The following is a 13768-nucleotide window of genomic DNA, read 5'->3' on the forward strand; positions in this document are numbered from 1 at the left end:
GATCGAACGTGCATGACAAAATCACAGACCTTAATGCACAATAAAAGGTGTTTGTGTTTGTTTTTTTATGATAAGGAAAGGTACACGGTTCTAAGGTCTCCCTATCTCAGGGAAAAACCAAAAAGTCTAAAAGCCTCCCTATCCTAGGGAAAGGAAATACATTAGAACAAAAAAAACATGAAAATAAATATTAAAATAAAACAACTAAACTAAAGCTTCTCAAAGAAGCCAAAGAAATTGTGCTTCTCAAGGAAGCTAATACAAGGGAGTTGTTCATAGTGGTATTTGACCTCCGCCGGCGACCTCCCCAGAACATGGCCGTCGATTTTCTATCACCGTTCTTCCAACGCTTCAGGACAAAAACCAACTTGGGCTGAAGATGTAGTCTTCACATCACCAACGACGAGAAGAGATTGTTGAAAAACATGGGCGGAGACACATCTACTAGTGACAACGATGTCCAAGGTCGGAGCCAATAACCACTACCTCATCTATAATTCATGAATTTTTAGATCTAACTTCAAAAAGAAAGCAGAAAAATCAACTAAACCCTTTCATATGACATAGACAAAATATCCATAAAATTCCAATTAAGCCTCAAAAACAAGGAAAAGGAAACAAAATCCTTTCCGGTCATTAAATATCGAAATATAGATCAATTATTTCCTTACTCAAATTGCAGAATAATTTTATCAACCAAACAATGGAGGGAGACATAAACAATTAGAAGTATCAAATCTAAAAACAAGTTTCAAAGAAATACTGATCAAAAGTATCAACAATCCTAAATTAATTATAAGCATCTTGCGATGCAGGGCCAAAAAGCAAGACAAATCTTGCTTAAATTCAGAACAATTTGACATGATTATTCGGAGGAATAATAACAGATCACAAGAAGAACTGAAGAACATAAACAAAGATGAAGGGAGATTCATTTTTTCCATTAAAAATGGCAGAGGAACTTAGGAGGAAATCCTCCTCATAAAAGGTGTTTGATGGCCGGAAAGGGAGTGCGAGAATTTAAAGGACTTTCAATTCCCTTTGTATAAGATCAATCTTCAAAGCTCTTCCTATCTCTCTAGCTAGCTAGCTAGCTGTCGAATATTACATCATATCCTAATGGCAGTACTTCATATCGATGTATCCCATAATGAAGTGCATTAAAAAACTGCATATAATTTTCTCGAAAAAAAAAACATAAAAAATATAAATTGCATAAAATCAGAAAGTTGTCATTACAGTTTCTCTCACTTCAAAGTTTATCTCTCTCCCAAAAATTTTCGCTTTCCATTTGCAATTTCTCTCTCCAAACATCACCATTAAACCGAAAGAAACCATTCTCTTTTCTCCATTTTATTGTAATAATCTGTTGGAAATGATACGTTGTAACCATTAAATTAACAATAAAATAATAGGGAAGAACACAATACTCAATAATTGATCTCAAAAGCTGTGACGGGTTTTACGCCTGCCAAGGAAGCGTATTTCGCCACCACTGGTACAAGGTTCTCAATGACGATTGCTCCTCAAGGGTAACCCAGCTACCTTCCAACTTTGTACCCCAATTGGAAGGCTGGAATTACTTCAAGAACTGCTCAGATCTCTATGGGACAATAATGACAGAGATAATATTTGTTTAGGGTTTTATTGTTTCTCTGTGTGTCTCTATGTTATTTTATTGGAATAAATAAAAGAGTATTTATAAGGAATCTGGTATAAACCGCAACTCCCAAACAATACTCCAAAACCAATACCCACGACAACAATGAAATGGCCCACAAGCATTATCGTTTTGAAGGATTCCGTATTGCATTATAATTACCAACATTCCCCCACTAATGCATACGGACAAGTGATCTTGAAACCTGAGCAGTAAATGAAAGGTTTACCGCATAAATGTTAGTGTCTAAGGACTTGAACTAACACATTAGTCGAGCGAGGTATTCAACAACTAATAAAGTATCCGAAGATTGAACTCTACGACTATTGAAGAAACCCAACACCACACGCTTCACCTTTAGAGCTTGAAAAATTCCGCGACCGCATGAAACGTCATACGAGGCCAACATTCCCTTGGATTCTAGTGAGTTTTATTAGAAAAACAACAAACATGTTTTTCATAGAAGGATGCCATTCCCTCTTACTCACATAGTTGTCTCATCAAGTCTATTTTACCACATAAACCACCAAAAAGGGATATGAAGACATTAAGGACTTTAAAAATTAAACCTTACCCATCGGTAGATCCATCAAGTCCGTTTTATTAGGACCACTCAAAGGAGCTATGGATATATTAAGAACATATTGTTCATCCTCGCAAATTGAACAATGTATTTATCAAGTCTTCTCATGAAATCACTTAATAAGTAAAGTCAATGAGGCTAGATACTTTAATCTTAAATCCATCAAGTTCAATAATAAGAACCATCCACACAATAGGACTATGGACTCATAAGAGCAACAATGATTAACCTTCCCAATCATAAAGCGACGTATCTATCAAGGCTTCTTATAGTACCACCCATTCTAGGGAACCATAAGGCTAGATACATTAAGAGTAAAATACTCAACCTCACACAACATAGTAAATCCATCAATTTCTCTCATAGAACCACCCAAATCCGGGATATAGATTCATTAAGGGCATAAGCTAGCTCATCCTAACAAGTGTTTTCCGTAGAAATTGAACACAACATAGAGTTAGGAACCCTTCCCCTTAACTAGTTTGACACCAACTCGTGCCAAGACCTTACTTAAAGAATATCTTCTCTTTAATCTCACATACTCAAGGAAGGTATCACATTCACAAATAACTGTATTTTTCGATGTCTAAATTTCACGAATGTGTCTCACTTTGCCAATTAATTCATTTTACCTGGAAACTCACACATACAGTAGCTAGTGAATGACCGTATAATGAAATACAATAAATTTACTTACCCCCACAATGAGCCATTATCCAATAGCCTTTTTCTAATTATATACATCTTGACTTGTAGGATCCAATGATATTTACCATAAACTTCATATTAGGCTCATCATTGTTACTCAATGGGCATCTCAAAACTATTCGTTTGATTCTCTTCCCATTGTACCTTTCAGTGAATTATGGAGATTACTTTCACACTCTCTACCTGTGCAATACAGGATTACTTACAAATTATGCTTACATCACAAGCATCATCAAGTCATAAATCAATCATACAATATTAGAGCTTCAAGCATGTTAGCATATTCAAGTTATGAGAAACTCTTTCTACATAGATTTTAAAGACAATATGCTACAATCATATATGCGATAATATTATGACCACTGAACAAGAATTTGGTAGTTACCAAGAAACTCTTCTACAAACTCGTATGTAGTTAGGACACACCTTTACCGACTCATTTGTTAAAGCTTGGCTCTTAACTTGGATTGAGAAAATAGAAACTTTTAGTCTCATCTTAACATGTGTACGATGTAACAACATATATATATGATTCACACAAATATGAACACAATCAATCAAAGCCAATCGTATATGACCACGTATATGCATAAGATCCATTCATGATGAGTCCAAGAGTATAGGTTGGTTTAACTAAATAAACTAAATCCTTAATTAACTCTTATATAATTAAAATTCCCCATTGGTAACACACAGTGGAAGAATCAATGAACACCATGGGTATGCAACTGCACCCCTCACGTGGGAAAAAATCAGCTATCAAATTTTTTTTTAAAAGAAAAACTAAAGCTATAAGATACATCAGATTTTGTCTTATGTATCTTATATTCTTGGAATTATATGATAATATTTCCTGTTCGGATGTTATAATGTTTTCACTTTTACAATTTTGCACACCCTATTTTGAAATCTTGGATACGCCACTGGTCACACACAATAGCGATTCCTCTTGACATGGACTTAGCTAAGACCTTGCAAACATCATATCCACTAATTAATGGCTAGATTTGGGACGAAGGTCATTGTTTTGGACAAATTCTGCTTAGAGCCGAACTTGTCTTGAGGATGGTGCTAACAATCGATTGAGCTAGATAATGCAAAGTGACAAGAGTGAGTCGTAAGAGCATAAGTGAGAGTATTATTATTAGCAAGTAGAACTTACTGTACAAAAGAGTTGTCTAAGCCATTTTATTGGATTTACACATTAAATGTAACATTCACAATTTATTACACATAATTAGACTTAATGAAGGTAGTTAATGCTGCACTTTACTAAGCCATGTAACCGTTGCCACCCCAATCAACTGTTGGGATCAAGTTGTCAGCCGTAACATCCTTCCTTGCTGGCAGCCACATATGCTCCATGGTGGCATATTTGGACATGTCACCAACATGGTATTTCCCCCCCTAAAAATTGTCCCCAAAACCATTTTGAATTTATTTCTGGGAAGTTCAAAGGAGAAATGGGTTTCCTTGTTTCCGAGAAAAGGGAGGAAATAACCTCTTATTCCCCCAATGACTGACGGCGTTCTGTAATGATGATCTTGATAAACCAACTGCCCAATCCTTCCATAAATACACCACTCCCCTTTACCCACTTCTTCAAACTTCCTCTTTCTCTCTCCTCTCAACTGCAAAAGAAACCAATGGTTTTCTCTTCCATTTTCCAGGTAACCGCCTTCTCTTCGTCTTCCTTCTTCTAGTTTTTCATTCCTCATATCACAAAGAATGGGAACAAGGTCGACCCGTGCAAAGAATAAGAAAGTAGTGGTGGAGTGCGATCTGGACGAGGGTCCTGTGATTATTCCAAGTAACATTCTGGACAAGAAGAACACTTGAGCGGCCACCTGGGGAAACCAGCATGCTGCGGCACACAAGGCTGAGTGCGATTTTCCTCCGTAGGCGATTATTCGTCTACCGTAGCCCGATGAACGGGTCGATTGGATATCGAACGGTTGGGTGTGCTTCTACGAGTACCCCTTCAAAATTGGGTACACTTACCCTTTCATGACGCTGGTGAGGGGGGTTTTAAAAACCCTAATGGTGCTGCCGACGCAACTAATGCCGCAAGTTTGGCGAGTCATGCATCTCGTCGACCACCTGGGCGACCAACTGGGGATGGAATTCCGGGTGGAGGACTTGGTTTACACCTACAAAGTCCAAAACTATGGAGCCGGTCGGTACTTGCTACTTGTGAACGATGACAGGGAAGCTCTATGGGTTTGGACAAATCGAACGACAGAGGGTGGATGGGTCGTTTCTTTTTTGTTGAGTTGGCTAGTTTGGGGCCCGACTCCGGCTTCTTGACTGGGGAATGGATGGCTAGAGGTATATTTTATTTTGTTTTGTGTTTCGGGATACTTGTTGATTGACTTTGTCTCACTTTTTTGTTTTTGTAGGGGCATCATTCGACGCCATCGGGGTCGGCGCTGAAGCGGTAGAGAAGACTATTGTTCTTTTGGGGATATCTCTTAAGGATAAATCTTTTTGTGGCACAAGGTTCGAACGTGAAGAGCTTTCACAGGAAGAGGAACACTCCGAACCTGCAACCATGTCGACTTCAACAGGTAAAGAATTTAGCGTTAGTTACAAGTTGGGTTCGTTGCCCTTACAAAAAGCGATTACATGTTGTTTGACGAGACTAAGTTTCCTACATAATTTTGTTTCGCAAGAACTGGTCCGTTGACATGTTCTGGTAAGGCCCCAAACCCATCATAGTGGTGTCACCTCGGAAGTTGCCAAAAACTTCTGATGATGCTACCGTGACCGGGGATTTGGGGAAGTCTTCGGATTTGGAATTCAAAATGCCACCTCCGTCACGAAAGAGGAATCTCTCTATCGAGTTTCTCGAAAGAGGAAGCTCTTGTGCTTTTACTTTTGTCTTGCCGTCTTTGTGTTTGGCGCAAATATCTGAAATGGTTTTGCTTTTGCTTTTCTTCTTCTTAAAAAAGGTCCTGCAATCTGCTTTGGCTACTCGCCATCATGTCATAGCCCTGTAAAACAAGTTAATGGAAATAAAAAAAATGACAGGGAAAAGGCAAAGCAGGAAGTCGGTCGACTTGGTGGCGTCACCAAGGAGGCGACGACCAGAGTTGAGACGCTGGAGGCGGAGCAAGCAAGGGGGCTACTGATATTGTTGCATTGAATGCCGACAAGGAGGCGCTGGTCGCTGAGGTTGACGAGCTGAAGACGTCCCTCGCCAAGGTCAAGGTAAGGATTTTTGAGTGTGCTGGCTATTACACTTGGAAAACCCGGGATGAGATGTTGGAGGACTTCATGGCGGGCAGGCATGCAAACTCGACTCCAGAGAAAGATATTGCTCAGTTCAACACCGCATTCCCCGAGGAGTATGTCCCCCCTGGTGCCGTTAGTGATGAAGAGGACATTGAGGAGGGTGCAATTGCAACCATCCCTAGTGCCGAGATGGTGACGACACCAGGCAATGGCGAGCAAGAAGACCAGCAGAACCCCTGTAGTAGTCCTTTCCCCACCCCCTTCAAAAAATATATAATTGTTGGTAGATGGTTACTTTTAAACAATGGTTTTTTATTGGCCCAAGTGTGGTCAAAAATTATTTTGGCTGTGTTTTGTCTTTAAGGCGACAGTCTTTTTGTTGTTTTTGGCTTGTCCATGAGGACAAGACTTGTAAATATTTGTGGATTTCTGGGTTAGTTTTTTGTGTTTGGTTTGTTTGAACTGCTTTGTTTGGGAAATGTGTTTGGTTTTTCTTGTTTTTGTGTGCAGGGAACTTTGGTGTATGTACCTTGCTATGATCTGACGACGTCTTCAGCTTGTCAGAGGTGGAGCTGCAAAGTAGGAAGTGTAAGGTGCGTAAAATGTAAACTTGTATTTCTGTTTTTGTGTAATGTACAGCGTAAGATGTAAGGTGTTTCCTAGGAGTTTCGTATGGCCTAACTTGTAGTTTTGTAAAGTGTAAAGATTGTAATTTATAATTCGTACAAGTAGTTTGAAAAAATTTAACATTCGAATATATTCAATAAAATGACAGAGTTGTTTGCATTCGTCTTTATAAATGTGTCTTTTTTGTGTTGCATTTGATCTTCTCGATCCTGCCCTCTTATTGTCGAATTTGTCATCATGTAGGCATCATACTGTCAACATAGCAGAGCGTGAGGATTGGCCGTTGGTGTAGCCAACGGCCCTCCGATGCTTAAGTCAGTATTGGGCTACAAGAAATAAAACAAAATTACGACAAGAAGATAAAAAAGGAAAGGGTTGTTAGAAAGTACTAGTCGAGATCTTGTTGCATGTTTGTATTTATCGAACTTCGTCATGCTATATGTATTGCCAAAAAAATGTGATCTGCAAAACAAGATGGTGGAGTCAGCGCCAACGGCCCACCGATGCCTAAGTAAATAATGGTAATGAAGAAAAACCACAAATAAAGAAAGGAAAGGAAAAGGATAAGGAACTTAGCTTTATTCGTTAACGTCTAGGTTGCTATCATGTTTAAGTACATCCGAGTTTGTTAAGACCCGAGATCAAGTCGTGTTGTCCCCTGTTTGGGGATGTCGTCATGATGTCGCAGGCATCCGCCATTCCTGCATGTTAATGAAAAGAAAGACAAAAAGGACAAATTTCAAGGTGTTAAAAATGATACAGCTTCAAGTGTGTCGTGTTCCAACTTCTTGGTATGGGACCTCCATCTTTATCGACCAGCTCATATGCGCCATGGCCTGTTCTTCTTACAATTTGATAGGGTCCTTCCCAAGTTGGGGCTAGTTTCCCATGTCATGGATCTTTCTTGTTTGGAAAGACCTTTCGCAGAACCCAATCTCCTTGCCGGAAAACTCGACCTCGGACGTTATTGTTGTAACTGTTAGCAACCGCCTATTGGTAGGATGCCATCCTAACCAAAGCTGTTTCTCTAAGTTCGTCTACAATGTCGATGTCGTATGACAAGATCGAGTCATTCATACCTGGCGACATGAAACTGCTCCTTGCTGTGGGGAGTTCGACTTCGGGAGGAATGACCGCCTCACACCCGAAAACCAAAGCGAAAGGAGTGTGGTTGGTCGCCGTCTTGGGTGTTGTCCTATCAGCCCATAGAATCATGGGTAGTTCATCTTCCCATCTTCCTTTTGCGTCATCAAGACGTTTCTTGAGGTTGTTGATGATAATCTTGTTGCTCGACTTGGCTTGACCGTTGGCCTGAGGGTATCTCGGTGTTGAGGTATGAAAAGTAATGTTGTATCTGGCGCAAAATTCCTTTGTTTTGTTGTTGATGAACTGCGAACCGTTGTCGCAGACGATCTCGGATAGAATTCTGAAACGACTAAGGACATTTCATTTGATGAATGATATGACTTTGGTGTCTCGTACGGGTTCGAACGCCTCTGCTTCGATCCATTTAGAGAAGTAATCGGTCATTGCAACATGAAGACGCGATATCCCGAAGCTTGCGGCAGAGGACCGACTATGTCCATTCCCCACTTCATAAAGGGCCGTGGGGACAAGATGGGGAAAAGTTCTTCACAAGGTTGATGAGAGATGGATGCGAAACGTTGGCATAAATCCCATTTTTTGGCAAAGGTGATTGCGTCTTCTTAATAGTTGGCCAAAAATATCCCATGGTTAGTGTTTTGTGGGCTACGCTTCGTCCTCCGGCATGATTTCCACATTTACCATCACGGATATTCCTCAGAGTCGACTCGATGTCATCATGGTCCAGACATCTAAGGTATGGTCCTGCAACTGACTTCCTGAACAAGACCCCATGGATCAAGATGAATCTGGAGGCTTTCATATGGAAGAATCTTTCATGGGTGACTTGAGGTGGGATGGTGTGGTGTTTGAGCCAATGTATGTATGGGTCACACCATGATTTGGGAGTGGGAGTTTGAGTTGGTGGGATTTTCTCGTTGATGGGTAAGGTTTCTTTTGTGATGGCTGGGTACATAAGGTGGACTACGGGGATTGTGGTGAGTTTGAGTTTGATGTTTGAGCCCAAAATAGCTAAGGCGTCAGTTTAGGTATTTTGGTCCCTTGGTATCAGTTGCAAGGTGCATGAGTCAAATTTGTCTACAAGTCTTTTGGCCACTTCTAGGTAGGCATGTAGCTTGGAATCTTTTGTTGCATATGAACCGTTAATCTGACTGATAATTAGCAATGAATCACAACGTACCTTAAGTCGGCGAATGTGCATGTCGAGTGCTAGTTATAACCCTAGGATCAAGGCTTCGTATTCCGCCTCGTTGTTGTTAGCTTTGAACTCGCAACAGACAGATTGTACTATGATGTCCCCTTTTGGCGACTTTAGCATAATTCCTAGTCCTGTCCCCCTTATGTTGGAGGAGTCGTCAGTGTACAGAGTCCATGCTGATGAAAGCCCTACATCCGTTAGCATGTTGACTTCTTTGTCGACCTCATGTTGGATACTTGGGCTGAAGTCAGCCACAAAATCTGCTAGAGCTTGCGACTTAATGGTTGTGCGAGGTTCATACCTGATGTCGTAGCATCCTAATTGTATCGCCCATTTGGACATCCTTCCAGATAACTCAGGCTTCTTCATGATTGACTTCATGGGATAGTTAGTTCTAACAATTATGGGATGACATTCGAAATAAGGACGTAATTTAGTAGATGCGGCAACCAATGCAAGTACGAGTTTTTCAAGATGTGAGTACCATGTTTCGGTGCTAAGTAAAGACTTACTAGCATAGTAGATGGGTAACTGTTTGCCATCTTCTCCTCGTACCAAGACTGCACTGATGGTCGATTCTGTAACCGCGAGGTACACCTGCAATTCTTCCTTGTCTTTTGGTTTTGATAGCAGCGGGGGTTCTGATAAGTAACGTTTGAGTTGTTGAAGTGCGGCTTCATGTTGATCAGTTCAGTTGAACTTCTCGTTCTTCCAGAGGATGTCATAAAATAACTTACACTTGTCCGACGACCTGGAGATGAAGCAATTGAGGGCAACTACTCTTCTTGCTAACTTCTGTACGTCTTTCTGGCTTCGTGGGGACTGTAAGTTGATGATTTCTCGGATCTGGTCGGGGCTGGCCTCAATACCTCTTTGAGTAACCATGTAGCCCAGAAATTTCCCAGAAGAGACTCCGAAAGAACACTTAGTGGGGTTGAGTTTCATGATGCATTCAAGTAAGACGTCGAAGGCTTGTTGGAAATGTGAGATGTGATTCAAGGCCTTCTTGGACTTGACTAGCATGTCGTCAATGTAAACTTCCATGGTGTCTCCTAATTGTTTCCTGAACATCTTATTGACGAGGCGCTGATAGGTTGCACCGGCGTTTCTCAGACCGAAAGGCATGAACTTGTAACAATAAGTTCTTCGCTCCGTGATGAAGGCGGTTTTTTTCCTGATCGTCCGGGTGCATCAATATCTCGTTATACCCACTGAAGGCGTCCATAAAAGTGAGCATTTCATGTCCGGCAGTGGCATCGACCATGGCATCGATGTGAGGTAGTGGGAAGGAGTCTATGGGGCATGCTTTATTGATGTCGGTGAAGTCTATGCAGACACGCCATTTTCTGTTCTTCTTCCTGACTACTACAACGTTGGCCAGCTGTAGACATCTACTTTTGTCCCCATTCCCGAAAGGGAAGGTTCGATGATGAGAACATAAATCTCCACTTAGCAACGCATCTCCTATAAAATAACGAATCTCAATCACCCTTTCATTTCAGCCAAAAGCTGCTATTTATAGAAACCTGCTAAGAATAGTAACTGCCGTAAAAGGTAGTTGTTAAAAGTGGCAAAGTCATAAAAGATAGAAACCTGTCAGAATTAGGTGTTGCACTCCAACATAAATCCTAAAAGAGATAGAATTTGCATTCCTCGTATAATTCGAAAATAAGAGTTACGTATTAATTAAATTCCTAACGAACCTAGAGTTCGTAACGGGCCCAGACGCATTCCGTCATAAGTTAATACGCACTAAAAGACTCGGATAAATCTCAAAAGCTCTGTGTTCTAAGAGTCCAAATCTGACAAAGAACTCGGCCCAGATCCCATTTTCAACGCCTGGATCTGGGCGCCGAAATCTTTGGCGCCCAGCCTTGGTCGCTGAAAGTGCCTGGGGCCGTTTTATCTCCGGATTCTTTTTGGATTCGTATCTTAAAATCTATCTTTCTACACACTCTTTTCCTATAAATACAGCCTAAAACCGACGTGAACACGATACACACAATTCCATAATCTAAGTATTGACTCTAGCCTTAAGCCTAAGCCTCACGCTGCGAAATTGATCCAGCGTTCTGTCGCAATCGACCCAAAAGTCGAACAGAACGCATCCTGCCCCTTGTAGCTTGATGAATTAAGCCTAAATACTGGAACATTTCTTGGAAACCCGAGATTCGTTAAATAAAAGGAGAAATAGCAAAGCCAAGTGGTTAGTTTTCTGAAAACCACAACGCACCTCTCAAAGGTGCGTTGTAATGTGTCCCTCATATGATTTAATCGCTTTCATCACCCTTTTATAAAATTGTCAAACTATTAATTTGATTGATCTATCACGCCTAATAAGATAATACCCTGGACAATTGAATTATCATGCTAGGTACCTTAAATCAATCTAAATAAGATAATCACTATTGATTTAGTATTATGTGTTGCATATTGCTAAAATCAATTCACAATAGTTTGATAGTTTAACGCATGTCCCTTCAATTATTTATGCTGAGCTAGTAAGGATAACCTACCTCTGGAGTATTATCGATCAGCACTCCTCTCGGTAGTTACAGTCCCCCGAACTCTCAATCTCTGCCCTACGGGTGTACGTTGAGCGATCCCCACACCAGGGGTCACAAGGGAACCTATGGCCGTCGTGGTCGAACATAATGGCACTCCCTACCCCGCGTTTATTTCCCTATCAAGTTGGGACGACCTGAAAATCAGCATATTAATGTGAACGGACAGAACCGCATAACGAATCTTGGCTCCCTTGGCATGTTTCATCTCGGGAGTTGGGAATAAGGATACCCATCGCCACCCGGGGGGTGCATACGCTTCGAATGTTGTCCACTCGGCACTTTCGCTAGTAGTAAACCTATCCCAAACCAAATCGCTCGCCCACTGGGTCCCTCTCATTGGTGCATGCCCCCTTGGCTTACATCGTGATTGGCCTCTTGGGACGAAATTCGCTCGTGAATGCACTTCCCCGACCGGGGCATGTGTTGGATCGACGATAGAGAAGGTACCAAGCCGGCGCAAATATTACACATAGAAGCCTATCATAAACTACGTGACATATTATTTTGCTTCATGTTGTAATGTTAGTTGTGTGTAGCGAATTATGTGATTGTGTGTGACAAATAATACTGGAAAACCAACGACCCTAAAAATTGCCCAAACATTCATAAACACCAATTGGCCAAAGAGTTATACCAAAATACGTGTTCCGCAGCCCCGGGCAATCGCCACAAAAATAAGCGACGCCCAGGACAGCCTGTAACGGATTCCACAACGCTGCACAACGCGTAAAGGATGTTATTAGGCAAGCATGCAAAATTAAGTCGTATGTACGCAAAAAGGATAGACGAACAGAGTACGAGTACCAGTTAGGGACGCATTTTTAACGCCCCTGGCTGGGCGCCAATCATTTTCCACGCCCAGCTTGGGCGCCGAAGTTGCTGCCTGGCCTACTAGTCAGGCCCAGCAGCTTTGGTGCCCACGCATAAAAAAAAAAGAATAATGAGAGACAAATCTGTTGCAAGGACGTATTGGAAAAAAGGCACTCGACTTTGAAACACGACTTATAAACTAAACAACTCATTGTGTCGTCACTAGGCCTCCTATGACGACTATGTTCGGCACTAAGCCGAGCACGCTGATTAAATGACCTTGAATGTCATATTGGCAAAGTATTCAAAAAATGATGTTCGAATAAAGTTTTCAAGGAAAAATAATGTTCGAATAAAAAATAAATTAGCTATGCCAAAGTACAATCTAAATCCTAAGTCTTAGTTGTCTTATACATAGAATCGGTCCTAATGATTGGTATCGTTCTGCAAGTTAAAAGGTTGAACCATATTGAGTCTCCCTTCCTAACATTTAAAAGAAATCAATAAGCACCCATATGTAATTGTCATCCCTTGCTAAGAATCTACGGCCTCAATACTCTCTCTCACCAATAAAAAGAATATATATTATATAATTCAAGTATTTGCAAAATGGAAACAGTAACATTCTGAAAATCATTCCTCCATAGTCGCACAACCCCCAAAGTGAGCCTAAGGTGTCAATACCATTGGCCAAAAAAATTAAAGGCCTCAAGGCTTATGATCACATTGGGTCACGACTATCATAGTCCTCTCGAGACACTCGCTCCTTGAAGTACTCCTAAGTACGGACTAAAAGATTTTCCATGAATGCAACATGACGAACCATGAAAATACCCAAGTCGGCATGCCATAAGGCTACCATTGGGGTAAAGCAATACACACTAAGAGGGAAGCCGCACTAATGATTCTAGTCTTGCAAAAATGAAAATTCGATCTCCCCAACTAACTACCTTGCCAACATTAAGCAAAATGGCGCATGACAAATGAACACCCAAGGGTTAAAATCTAAAGTGTCAACCAACGAAAATTATGGTCCAATTAGCCTAAGTCTGAAAGTCGCTAGCTTGGTCAAGTATTATAGGCTTACGCCACGTCATTATTTTGAGTCTAGGCCACCTCCTTGTATTCATACACGGTGTATAATCAGAAAAATTAATGAAAGTTCGAGTCTAAATCACAACTTCCAATTAAATCCCGGAAACTGGAATCTGAAAAGAAGCAAAAAAATTATTTTCGATGTAATTCTTTCGTTAAATTTCAATAAAGTAAAAACAACA

The sequence above is a fragment of the Spinacia oleracea genome, chromosome 5 (assembly GCF_020520425.1).
Source record: "Spinacia oleracea cultivar Varoflay chromosome 5, BTI_SOV_V1, whole genome shotgun sequence".
Taxonomy (NCBI): domain Eukaryota; kingdom Viridiplantae; phylum Streptophyta; class Magnoliopsida; order Caryophyllales; family Amaranthaceae; genus Spinacia; species Spinacia oleracea.